The sequence below is a fragment of the Eurosta solidaginis genome, chromosome 3 (assembly GCF_040869045.1).
Source record: "Eurosta solidaginis isolate ZX-2024a chromosome 3, ASM4086904v1, whole genome shotgun sequence".
NCBI lineage: Eukaryota > Metazoa > Arthropoda > Insecta > Diptera > Tephritidae > Eurosta > Eurosta solidaginis.
The window spans coordinates 104,069,413-104,084,281 of record NC_090321.1 but is presented as its reverse complement, the minus strand read 5'-3'; the positions used below and the strand labels follow the sequence as shown (position 1 = coordinate 104,084,281).

General features: G+C 34.4%; 1 protein-coding gene across 3 annotated transcripts in view; it reads left to right on the top strand.

Moving 5' to 3' along the window:
• Positions 1-14,869, top strand: part of Gpo1 (glycerophosphate oxidase 1) — a 350,155-nt gene that overhangs the window by 190,744 nt on the left and 144,542 nt on the right. The window lies entirely within an intron of this gene.

Sequence of the window (14,869 nt, the reverse complement as noted above, 5' to 3'; positions counted from 1 at the left end):
ACATTAAGGAACTCCGGTTGCAGCCTCAGGTATTCCACCATCCCTTCCGTGATCTAATCAAGCAGCTCTTCACGCTGCTGGTCGTCCTCTAGAATGCAGTGCCACGGGGAGAAATCATTAGAGTGATCATCCCTCCTAACGTGGGCATTAATCATCATTTTTAGATTTTATACGTAAATCAATCTTAGTAAAAAATTTGAATAATGTAAAGTAGATCTGAGCTGAGCTTTTATAGTAGAAGAATAGAACAATAAAGTACTTTTTGTGTCTGATAAGAAATGTGTAATCTAATTTTAACATACCATCTCATTATAGTAAGCAATGCGTAATCTACTTGCAACATGTCATCTCATTAAGCAATGCGTAATCTACTTGTGTGCGTCTGTGTTTCAGAAAAGGAAGATAAGGGAAGTACATTTGACAAAGTGTTTGCGGGACCAGTTTTTGTTATGAACATGAAACGGCCGAGACAGTCTTAATTAGTAGAATGCCCGCATCCTCTAACAATTTGATTCTATCCAATTCTCCCAATTTCATTCTTTATAAGTTTTCCTTTTAACACTTTCCTGGTCTTAACAAGATTTGGTAATACAGTCTTATGATTACTTGACGTGATTTTTAATGAGTGATCGAAAAAAATCTGTTACCTATCAGTTGTGTATCTGATAAGAATCTGGTAAATCTGTTACCTATCAGTTGTGTATCTGATAAGAATCGGATAAATCTGTTATCTACCAGTTGTGTATCTGATAAGAATCTTATAAATCTGCTAGCTATCAGTTGTGTATCTGATAAGAATCTGGTAAATATGTTACCTATCAGTTGTGTATCTGATAAGAATCGGATAAATCTGTTATCTATCAGTTGTGTATCTGATAAGAATCTGATAAATCTGTTACCTACCAGTTGTGTATCTGATAAGAATTTGGTAAATCTGTTACCTATCAGCTATGTATCTGATAAGAATCTGGTAAATCTGTTACCTATCAGTTGTGTGTATCTGATAAGAATCTGGTGTGGTATATTTCTTTTATAGATCTTTTATAGCTGTATAAAATTATCGAACCCCTTTCGATATCGACCTCTATTATAGGATCTGAAGCCACCAATACATTAAAAAGAAATCGCTCGTTTAAAATCATGTCAAATAATCATATGACTGTATTAGCAAATCTTGCTAAGACCATGAAATTATTAAGAAAATCTAAAAAGAATATTTTGATAGCTTTGGAAATTTACAGCCACCGATTGAACTGATTAATTAATCACTGAAGAGTTGCAAGAAGCAAATATTATTAAGTAATATCAGTATACATAAATCTGGACCTTCCTCATTTGATAATAGAAGATCGAAAACGAAAACAAATTCAATAATAATTAACCTAGCTGCTCCTAAAGAAGACGATAATACCATTTCGAAAGTATTCTTTTTCGAAGCGTTAAATAAGATAAAACTGAATTATGTTTTTTTATTCTTTTATTTTATAATGATTCCAAGCGTAGGTATTAATTCCATTATTTTTTACAAATCTCTTATCATCTAAAAAACTTAATGTTAATTTATTTATTTCTTGTGTATACAATTCATGACATTTTGATCTAAAAATATACATTGAGTCAAAGTGCAATTTCTTTTCGAATAAACATCTTTTAAAATCATTTGCAGAAAGTTTGAGAGTAACACATTGTTTAACACCCTTAATTTTTTTAATATCTTTTTCTTCTTGATCGATGCGAATGGAATACATGTTTGCTCTCAAACCAATAAATTCCTTCATTAATTTACCATTACATTCATCCTTCATCATACCCAAAACCTTTTTGTTTAACAATGGAAAATGAAACACATTTGGATTTGGGTATGCAGATGTATCAAATTGCATGCTTATATCCTTACGAATATCATCATAAAAGTCATTTGTCTTTATATCGTAAATAAAGGAGTCATTATCCATATAGTTAAGATTAACATTTTCACAATATTTTGGTTTAATATAATCATAATGAAATTCATACATTTTCAGTTTAGAAAGTTCTAAAACGGTAAAACATATATAAATGGGTTTATTGTAAATTGTGAAACCTTTATTCAATTGTATTGCAATCATATTATCAGTAAATTGTTGTGCGGTATTTTTCTTTGCTTGATTCATTACGATTCCTCTCACTTTTTATTATTAAATAAACAAATATCAGCAGCGTTCTTATGGCAAGGTAGCTCAATATTAGAAGCTCACAATCACACGCACAGCGATAGGCCGATAACTCAAGGAAAATTACCCAGGTTTTATGGAAAAACACGCAAATACTTAAGAGCACCAAAAAAACACGTCTTACTCAATTGACATTTGTTACTTATTCGTCATATTAAAAAAAAAAAAATTCTTAAATAAGTTGTCGTTATCAATCTGTTAACCGTATAAGATGAATAACGAAATTACTTTCATAGGCATCCCAATGCCGAAAATTCTCGAGCTGAAATTGCCAACCATGAAAGAAGTTATGTGCGTATTTTTTTACCAGTTAAATAGTCTTAAAGCTTCTGTCTCAAAAAGTGCTAAAAATGCAGCAGCTCAGGTTATAGAGCTTTGGAAAAAATATGGTATTCCTACTACCAAACGTCAAAATATAGAGAGAAGAATTGTTCGATGTTATTACAAGTGGCGAAGTATAACAAAAAATTATAAACGCAAGAAATCACCATCCCAGAAAAAGAAAGAATCGTCACTTAAAAAAGATTTTAAAATGTTTTTCGATGTTGTTGATCGAAAGTCCTTAAAATCGTTTAATATCAGCATTAAGGACTTGTATTTGAATCAGAAAAGCGGCAAACGTAAAGCATTTGTCCATCACAACGTAATTTCACCTAACATAAGTGCAAGTTGGATGGCAGCAGAACAAATAAGGATAAGGATTTATTTTTAATCAATAACTAGCACAACGATTTGTGGTCTTTTAAATTTCCGAACTTGTCATTATTTCGTTTCCCAAAACAATATTCTTTTTTTTTGTCTAGATCTAAGTCAACCATGGTCATCCTACAGCGAGTGTAGGTTTTACGTGAGTGCCTGTCTTCGAAGACCTAACCTCACGCATGTACCAAGTACACAGGTCAAAGCGGGTCTGACCAGCCCCCAAGGCTCGCTTACCTTGGTACCAATCGATAATGTGAGTGGACACATCATTACCTTGGTGGGGTTGGAGGCCTATCTAACACCTCTTCCATTCTATGGGTCATGGCACCCGGTTGCAATGCAACTCCACATTCGAGCTGACCAACTCTTACCGCATTCGGATATCAACCACAGCCACCACATGGTCATCCTACAGTAGGATTAGTGACAGTGAAATGTCGGATCCCATATCTTTATTCAGTCCAACTACACATTTTGGTTCGGATTTTACTTATGAACAGCCAACACAGAAAAACTCAACCAAATTTAATGTTCTAACCCCAGAACTCATCTCTGATCTTGACAGAGCTAATGTCGGTAGTAGAAACGCAATGTTCATAATAACTCCAGTTTTGTCAAGTGTTGGCATCAGGATAGAAGATACAACTCTTAGTTATAAAACAATTCAACGAACCCGTATGATGCTAAGAGAGGACATTGCTCAAGGACTGAAAGACGATTTTAAAACACATGATAAATACGTCGTACACTGGGATGGGAAATTGCTGCAAGATATTTCTGAGTCAAAAACCGTAGATAGGCTTCCAATTCTTCTCACTGCATTTGGATATGAGTTACTTGGAGTTCCAAAAATGGAGTCCGGATCATCAGAAAACCAAACATCACCAATTTTGAGGACTTTAGATAAATGGGGTATTACTCGATACATCAAAGCAATGTGTTTCGACACGACTGCTATGAATACAGGTAATAATCGTAAGCATAGGTCTCATCTCAATTGTTCTTCAATTCATGGATCTAATTGTTGGTCTTTTTTAAGAAATAAATAAAATATAAAATTTACTTAACAAAAACTTATTTTTTCTGAAATGAATAATTTTATTACAAAATGCACTCAATACGCATGAGTTCTGTGGTATACATATGTATATTTTCGATTGTGTTGAGTAAAATGAAAAGAAAAGATGTAGCTACCTGCTAGCTACCTGCTAACTACCAAATCCTTTCTACTTGAATCGCATTAACGAGCGTTAGGTACGTGTATGAATGTATGCATGTGCGGTGGCACATTTATGTATTCGTAAAAAATGTTCCGTTGTTAACTGTATCTCTGTGTATCTCTTTTACGGTTTGGTAAATGAAAAAAGGAATTTTACCTTTTTTGTAGACCGTGAAATTTCCCATTTAAATATCTAAAATTCGTTACTTAATATTTTGCTGTTTTTGAGCTACACAACTTTTAACAAAACCTTATGGGTTTCAGAAATTAGTCAATTTTCGACCTCGAAGAACTTTGTAATGGTCACATTAATGAAACAAATTTATAAGAGAGCGTTCAATTCCCTGCATAAACTGTGGTAAAAGTTGGCTGTACGATTTTTGGGTGAGAAGATATATTCATTTACATAAAAGCTTTTCACGAAAACAAAAAACGTCGATGAGGCACGCTTTCCCATTAACATAAAAAACTCATATTTGGTCATTATACTCCATTTATGGCCAGGAATTCGAAAATCTGTGTACCCTTTGAAAAAAACGAAAATCGATTTTTTTTGGCCCACCCTAATATACATATAAATATGCTTCAATGTTGTACGGTTGAGAGTTCTTATCAGTTGGGGGTTGGGGGTTGGAATTGGGCGGTACTACAGGTGTCCAACTGCTACTTTTTGTAGACGAGAAAAAAGAGGGGGGGGGGGGGGGTGGAGGGATTGGGGAGCAGTCGCTCGATTAGAAATCTATGGGACTCTTTAAAACGGTTCGGGTGAAGTCTAGGACTCATTAGAAATATGAGGGGACATTTAAAAATTTGCGGCCCTTTAAAAATGTAGGGCCCCCCATTTAACGATCCTCATTTTTTTACTCAAAAGATGTCCAACTTATATACATTGAGACAAGTAGCCCTTATCTAAATGTATGTATATGGGTGGGTGTGTCTGTGTCGGTATGTATTTTGGGGTTTGTTGATATATATATATATACTAGCAGACCCGGCAGACGTTGTTCTGCCCTAAATTTGGCCTATCTGCATACATTTTAATAAGCTTTTTCCGTCTAACTCTGCCCTACCCCTCTACACTTTTTCCTAATCTCTTTATTCACTCCTCCCTCCGTCTTTTTCGCTTCATCTCCATCTTCGCCTCATTCTATCTCTTTCTAAGTCTCTTTCTCTCCTTTCTCTTCTTTCAAGTTTTTCTCCTTCTTCTTCATCTCTTATTGCCAGTCCCAGAGGGTGGTATGTATTTTTTTCCAGTCCCATTTGGGGTCTCAGTCCAAGTCCCACTCCCAGTCTCAGTATCAGTCCCAGTTCTAGTCCTAATCCCAGTCCCAGTCCATCTCTATTATACTTCCCGGAAAAAAGCTTCGAAAATACTAATATAGGAAAATTTATATACGAAATTTCAGGCAAATCAAATAGGACGTATGCAAATAAGTATGTGGGTATTATTAATTCATGTCTTTATTTCGGCTTCGCATGCATATTTATCAGTTTTGCCAGGTTGATGCGCCTAAATCGAATATCACAATGAACTTCAGAGCTCTCAGCAACAGCTTTCATTTGACATCCATAATACACACACATTCTAGCGGTAGCCGGGTCCATGTTTTGGCCTTTATTTCGAGACCCTAGTCACTCAGCGGTGTAAAACTTACTCTGTATTATATCACACATCAACGGCTTCAATTTGGTACCCATAATGTAAAAACACATTCTAGGTGTATCCGGGTCCATGTTTTGGGCTATATCTCGAGACCCTATCCTCCCAGTTGTATGAAAATTATCCTATACTATAGCACTCATCAGCAGCTTTCATTTGATATCCATATTGTATAAACACATTCTAGGGGTACCCAGGTCCACGTTTTCGGCTATATCTCGAGACCCTAGCCTCCGAGTTGTATGAAAATTATCCTGTGCTATAGCACTCATCAACAGTTTTCATGTGATATTCATATTGTATAAATACATTCTAGGGGTACCCGGGTCCACGTTTTGGGCTATATCTCGAGACCCTAGCCTCCCAGTTGTATGAAAATTATCCTGTGCCATAGCACTCATCAACAGTTTTCATTTGATATCCATATTGTATAAACACATTCTAGGGGTACCCGGGTCCACGTTTTGGGCTATATCTCGAGACCCTAGCCTCCCAGTTTTATGAAAATTATCCTGTACTATAGCACTCATCAACAGTTTTCATTTGATATCCACATTGTATAAACACATTCTAGGGGTACCCGGCTCCACGTTTTGGGCTATATCTCGAGACCCTAGCCTCCCAGTTGTATGAAAATTATCCTGTACTATAGCACTCATCAACAGATTTCATTTGATATCCATATTGTATAAACACATTCTAGGGGTACCCGGGTCCACGTTTTGGGCTATATCTCGAGACCCTAGCCTCCCAGTTGTATGAAAATTATCCTGTGCTATAGCACTCATCAACAGTTTTCATTTGATATCCATATTGTATAAATACATTCTAGGGGTACCCGGGTCCACGTTTTGGGCTATATCTCGAGACCCTAGCCTCCCAGTTGTATGAAAATTATCCTGTACTATAGCACTCATCAACAGCTTTCATTTGATATCCATATTGTATTTATTTATTTATTTTATTTATTTATTTTTTTAAAGTCGACGCAAACACAAAGCGGTCGACTAATTATTGTAATAGACAGATATATACATATGTACAATACAGAGCCATTCTTAAAATTAAAAAATTCAAAAAAGGTACATAGAAAATTTGTATGTTATAAACATTTGACATCGCATTGTATAAGAAAAAAATAAAATTAAAATATCAGGCTAAACATAAGAGTATAGCAGTATGTAAAGCAGCAAACGAACATTCAAAGCCAATGCAGTTATGCAAATCATTGTACCGCGAGCACCAATGGCGCAGGGGACTGTTTCTAGCAAAATTTTGCCGGCATAGACGTAAATGAAAAGGCACAAAATGTCTGGACGCCCTAGCAGGAACCGCAAAATTTAGTTGACTGATTAGGTCAGGCGAGTCAATCACACCAATGATGAGCTTGTGAATGAACATAACGCCAAGTAATACTCTACGATTCTCTAGAGATGGCAAACACATTCTAGGGGTACCCGGGTACATGTTTTGGGCTATATCTCGATACCCTAGCCGCCCAGTTGTATGAAAATTATCCTGTACTATAGCACTCATCAACAGCTTTCATTTGATATCCATATTGTATAAACACATTCTAGGGGTACCCGGGTCCACGTTTTGGGCTATATCTCGAGACCCTAGCCTCCCAGTTGTATGAAAATTATCCTGTACTATAGCACTCATCAACAGCTTTCATTTGACATCCATATTGTATAAACACATTCTAGGGGTATCCGGGTCCACGTTTTGATCTCAAGACCCTAGACACGTAGCGAACAAAAGGTAGACGTTGGCCGATTCTCAGACCTAGCCTCCCAGTTGTATGAAAATTATTCTGTGCCATAGCACTCATCAACAGTTTTCATTTGATATCCATATTGTATAAATACATTCTAGGGGTACCCGGGTCCACGTTTTGGGCTATATCTCGAGACCCTAGCCTCCTAGTTGTATGAAAATTATCCTGTACTATAGCACTCATCAACAGCTTTCATTTGATATCCAAAATGTATAAACACATTCTAGGGGTACCCGGGTACATGTTTTGGGCTATATCTCGAGACCCTAGCCTCCCAGTTGTATGAAAATTATCCTATACTATAGCACTCATCGACAGCTTTCATTTGAGATCCATATTGTATAAACACATTCTAGGGGTACCCGGGTCCATGTTTTGGGCTATATCTCGAGACCCTAGCCTCCCAGTTGTATGAAAATTATCCTGTACTATAGCACTCATCAACAGCTTTCATTTGATATCCATATTGTATAAACACATTCTAGGGGTACCCGGGTCCACGTTTTGGGCTATATCTCGAGACCCTAGCCCCCCAGTTGTATGAAAATTATCCTGTACTATAGCACTCATCAACAGCTTTCATTTGACGTCCATATTGTATAAACACATTCTAGGGGTATCCGGGTCCACGTTTTGATCTCAAGACCCTAGACACGTAGCGAAAAAAAGGTAGACGTTGGCCGATTCGCAGACCTACCCAATATGCTCACAAAATTTCATGAGAATCGGTTCAGCCGTTTCGGAGGAGTTCAGCCTCTAAAACCGTGACAGAAGAATTTTATATATTAGATATATACATATATATATATATATATATATATATATATATATATACATATATAATTTATATGCTGTCATGTTTACGGCAAAGGTCTGCTAAAGGTAAAATGCTCTAAGCTTTTTCTTATGCGCCACCTAGCGGAAGTTAGCCAGAACACAAACCAGAAGATCAGCCAGAGCACAAACCGAAAAAGCGTATTCGCCACCTAGCGGAATTGTTGAATGACCTTGAGAGGTGGTAAAAATTTCAAGTCAAGATAAATATAGACCTGGTTTCATTCCTTCGGTCAGACTCATCCCAGACTGGCCGAAAATAATAAACTTGTCCCATTCCTAATGCCAGACTGGTGGCAGACTGTCCAAAAGGATTGAGCTTTTAGGCTGAGATATGCACCGAGCTTTCCATACAAAATGTGATCCAGAAGACTCATTGTAGGGTTCGTATTATTTTTATTTAACTTTGTATTTTGGTTACTTTGAACTTTGTAATTTTTAAATGTATTATCAAAATTTTAAGTTTCAATATTGATTTTCAATTTTCAAAAATTTTCATGGTTGTAAAAAAAAAATAAAAGATATTGACGCATACTTTTAGGCGTTTTAAAAAAATATAATTTAAAGTTTTGCTATAAAATAAAAACGTGGTTTCAATCTCCACATTGGCGATCAGCCAGACTTTTAAATAGCTCACGAACGTTAATAGCACGTAATCGCGTAAAATTTTACAATCGTTTTTCATCAAATGAAGTTGAGGAATTTGAGCTAGTTTCTCGTCATACTTGTTTAGTGTTTTAACCTAAAAGTGAAGTACAATTGAAATATTCAACATTGAGTTGCGAAAATTTAAAAGAACATTCACGAACCTATCTGAGGACTGGAAGCTGTGAAATGAATAGAATATAAAGAAATTGAATGCATTTACAATAAGAAATTAATAAAGGCAAATATCCTTAAGGGGTGTAGAAAAGTGCAGTTTAAAAAGAACATACGAGTTTTAAAAGCTTGCTTTATCGATAGAAAAATTATTACAAAAAAATTCTCAAGTGTACAAGTTCTTAAAAAGTTAATAGCACCCAAAGTCAATTGTGTGAGTGGGCGTCCCTTTCTAGATAAACAATAGCTAATAACAAAGCACACCAACAAAAGTGTTGATAGTCTGCGAAACGTAGCATACTCTGCGCGTCTCCAATCTCGCCAACCACAAGCTGTTTGGCGTACCTTTCTCCAATAGCAACCTCAATTTGGCGGCGATTTGTCGAAAGGAAATCAGTTCAAAAACCCTAAATGCTTAAGATCGTCATAGAACATCGAAGGAGGCACGGAAACTTAAAGAAGCAGTGATTACATAAATTTTATTACCAAAGCTTCATGAACACAAACTAATTAAAAATTCAAGACTGTCAGCTAGCGAAATGTGCATGTGTTTGCTGAAACACAACGGCATTTTTGGATTAAACCACAAATGTACAGTAACAGCAATAACGAGCTAATCAAAAACTACTATCAAATTTGAAATCCTTTGGTATTCAATTTATGAACGCATACTATACATATTTGTTTGGAACCACATTTAAGCGGCGTCTATAAAAGTTCTTATCCATATTACACCCATCTACCCCTTCATCAAAGCCATTACATAAACACATCTGTCACATTTGACTTCAACGATTGAGCAGCAAAACAATCAAAAGCCACTGCATAAACATCAGTTGCAGCAGCAGAAAGAATATCCGTATCAAGTATTTTTTTATCAACGACGTCATTTTCCTGCATTGTAACAATAATTTTGGTGAGAAGTCATATCTATTTTGTTTTTGTGTATGAATATATTTTATATATGTATGTATACTAAAATATAGATATATTATTATTATTATTATTGTAAACTCTCTTTTCATAGAATTACTAGTTAATTTTACTGTTTTGTTAGTGAACTCTCTTTTCATTTAATTCAATAATGTTTCGTTCACCACAACATAATACACAAACATCTACACTTTCTAATAATCTAACTGATTCATTTATAAATACCCCAAATGACACTTTACAACAAAATATTACAAATCAGTATGATAATTACAATCAAAACGAAATTTCAGCAACATCAGTCAAACTTCTACAATTTTGGACTAGTTGTCCAGAAGCGTGGTTTACACATGCTGAAACACAATTTAGTACAAAAAATATAACCCAAGAGAATAACAAATACGAACACATTATAACAGCACTTCCACAAGAAGTAATAGTAACAATTTTAGATTTTATCCAAAATCCACCCCTCACTAACAAGTTTAGTGAACTTAAAAAAGTTTTGATAGAAAGACATTCACTTAGTGAAAATTCAAAACTAGACAAAATTTTAAGTGCTTCAGAAATGGGTGATCGAAAGCCCTCTGAGTTTTATCGGTCATTAATTTTGTTAGCGGGTTCAAGTTTTAGTGAAAATATTTTAAAGAGAATTTGGTTGAGAAAACTTCCCAAAAATTTAAATTTCATTTTGGCTAGGTCAAGTTGTGATAATATTAATGAGTTAACAAAATTAGCAGATAACATTTTTGAAGCTATGAATAAAAACGAAGTTTTCTCAGTAAATACAAATCCAGATACAAAAGTTCAAAATTCTGTTGTTGAAAATCTAGTTAAAACAACCTCTTTGATGTGTGAAAATTTTCAGAAACTTTCTTTGGAGTTAGCTGAAATTAAAACAGAAATGTGTTGGAATCAATCTAGGTCGCGTTCTAATTCTAGGAACAATTTTAGAAATTCTTTAGGCGTCTATCTAACTCGCGTAATTATCCAAATTGGTTGTGTAGATTTCAGTACAAATTTGGAAATAATGCTAGAAGTTGTGAACATCCTTGTTCTTATAACAAAAAACAAAGACTCAACAAACTAAATTCTTCCGTTGTTGCAGCGACGAACAACGGAAATTTAGAATTTTCGACGCGTCGCTTATTTATTTTTGATAGAGAAAACAAACAAAATTTTTTAATTGATAGTGGAGCAGAAATTTCGGTATTACCCGCGTCTAAATTTCCTCATACGAAACGTTCAGACATAATTCTCACTGCAGCTAATGGCTCAACAATTGCCACTTACAGGAAAAGGCTTTTAAACGTAAATTTAGGTTTAAGACGTGAATTTCCCTTTACATTTTTGATTGCGGATATAGCCAAGCCAATAATTGGCGCTGATTTTCTTTGTAAATATGGTCTTCTTATAGACATTAAACATAAACGTTTAGTAGATCCATTAACCAATCTCTCAGTTAATACAGTATCCTACTTTTGTGATTTTCCATTACCTAAATTATTTCTGGTTGACAATAAATTTACAAAATTATTAAAAGAGTTTCCGTCACTTATTTCAGAGCCAGATTATACTAAACCTGTTAAACATACAACAGTACATCGACTTGTAACAGAAGGTAGTCTTCCATTTTCTAAGCCCAGGCGCTTAGATCCGGTTAAATACAAAGTCGCGAAAACGGAGTTTGATTTCTTAGTTAAAACAGGCATTTGTCGGCCTTCAAATTCTTCAGTAGCATCACCACTTCACCTTGTACCTAAAAAAGAGTTGAATGATTGGCGTCCATGTGGTGATTTTAGAAGATTGAATATTGTAACTGTTCCCGATCGTTATCCCTTACCTCACATTCAAGATTTTAATATGAACCTTCATAATAAAAATATATTTTAAAAATTAGATTTAGTTAGGGCATATCACCAAATTCCTATGGCTGAAGAAGATATTTATAAATCTGCTATTACAACTCCTTTCGGTATGTTTGAATTCATGAGAATGCCTTTCGGACTTAGAAATTCTGCACAAACCTTTCAACGATTCATAAATGAGGTAGTAGGTGACTTAGATTTTGTATATGCTTACATCGACGACATACTTATTGCAAGTACAGACGAAGAACAACATTTAAAAGATTTACGTATCCTTTTTCAACGCCTTACAGAGTACGGTTTAAACATTAAACCAAGTAAATGTACTTTGGGTGTAACGAATATAGATTTTTTAGGACATAACATTTCTGGAACAGGTATTCGACCTTCCGGTGAAAAGGTATCAGCTATTCGCAATTTCGAACGTCCAAAATCAGTTAAGCAGCAGCAGAATTTACAAATAAATTTATGATCTAATTAACAAAGTAAATAAGAAATGTGACAAAACTTTGGTATGGGATGAGAATTCGAATGAAGCTTTTGAATGCATTAAAGATAAATTTGCATCTACGATATTGTTAAATCATTATAACAAAGATGCTAAATTATCTTTAACAGTAGATGCATCTAACACAGCGATTGGGGGCGTTATACAACAAAATTACAATAATAAAATTGAGCCCATTGCATTCTTTTCTAAAAAACTTTCTCCAACTGAAATTAAGTATAGTGCTTTTGATAGGGAATTATTGGCGATTTATTTAAATATAAAACATTTTAGATATCTTTTGGAAGGACAACAATTTACTGTTTATACGGACCATAAACCTTTGACTACTGCTTTAAATTCAAAAACAGAACGAAGTCCTAGACAAACGAGACACTTGGAATTTATATCACAATTTACTAATGACATACAATACATTAAAGGAGAATCCAATGTTGTAGCAGATACGCTATCTAGAGCTTTTGAGGTTAATGCAATATATAATACAGAACTGAATTTTAAAATTTTACAAACTGAACAACAAAAAGATGATGACTTAAATCAACTTGTATCTGATTCTCAATATCTAAATTTAAAGTTAATTAATATTCCCATTTTAAATTTTAATATTTGGTGTGAAATTTCAGGAGAAACTGCTAGGCCATTTATACCGAGTAATTTGCGAAAGACAGTATTTGATATTTTACATGGAATAGCACATCCTGGTACAAGAGCTACACGACGGCTCATAGTTAAAAAATATTATTGGCCCAATATGAATAAGGATATTAATATTTGGTCAAAAGAGTGTCTTAATTGTCAAAAGTCTAAAGTTTATCGTCATAAAAAATCCCCTGTTGTGAAAATTCAAATTCCCAAGAATAGATTTGAACACATCAATTTAGATAGACCATTACCTATTTCAAAAGGACATCGCTATATTTTAACGATTATTGAAAGATTTACCCGTTGGCCTGAGGCATATGCATTAAAAGATATTTCAGCAACTAAAATTGCAAATACGTTTTTTAGAGAATATATTTCTCGGTTTGGAGTTCCGTTAAAGATAACAACTGATCAAGGTAGCCAATTTACATCGAAATTGTTTCAAGAGTTAACTAAATTACTTGGTAGTCACCAAATTACAACATCCGCATACCACCCTCAAGGAAATGGTATGGTTGAAAGGTTTCATAGACAATTAAAGACTACTATAATAGCTAGAGAGGACACAAATAATTGGTATGACGAGTTACCTGTCATATTACTTGGCTTGCGATCTATTTACAAAGAAGATATTTCGGCTACACCAGCGGAAATGGTTTTCGGTCAGAATTTACGTTTGCCAGGGGAACTTGTTGTGCCATCAGCTAAAAATTTCTCATCAACTGAAGTTTTAAGTAATTTACGTGAACATTTTCGAAATGTTAGATCAAATTTAAGTCATCATAAAGATTCTGATACTGGAATTTGCGTTCCAAAAGATCTTCAAAATTGTAAATTTGCATTTGTTAGAGTCATTAATAAACATTCATTACAACAACCATATGAAGGACCTTACACAATTGTGGAAAAAGACCAAAAATGTTTTAAACTTGAAATAGATAATAATATTAAAACTATTCCTATTGATAGATTAAAACCTGCAATAATTGAAACAACAGACACAAACAACACCAAGAATTTACATAAAAAGAGAGTTACATTCAATTTGTTTAATGATAAATTTTCTTGAAGGGGGAGTAATGTAGGGTTCGTATTATTTTTATTTAACTTTGTATTTTAGTTACTTTGTAATTTTTAAATGTATTATCAATATTTTAAGTTTCAATATTGATTTTCAATTTTCAAAAATTTTCATGGTTGTAAAAAAAAATAAAAGATATTGACGCATACTTTTAGGCGTTTTAAAAAAATATAATTTAATGTTTTGCTATAAAATAAAAACGTGGTTTCAATCTCCACACTCATAAACATACTACTTTTAGCAAACCGTCCCTTGTAAATCTGACCTTATTGTAACATGTATTTTGAACATACAAATATATATTGGGATCTCATTTCAAGGTGCATTATTGATACGCACACTTCTGTTGCCGATTCAGTATCGATACTTTGAGTGTCGAGCCTTTTTGATTCGATACTTTCGGGTGTACGGTACTTGTAGAGCGCTACTGGATATGATTCCCGTATCGGTATATTGTAATCAATATCGTGTCCCTGAAAGCAACACATAATTAATCGAGTCAAAAGCTTTCTAAAAGTGTAGTAAGGTCAGTGGTTTTTATCAAGGTATGCTCCTTTATCATCTAACATTTTTATGACAGCCGTGGAGCAGGCTGGAACAATATTCT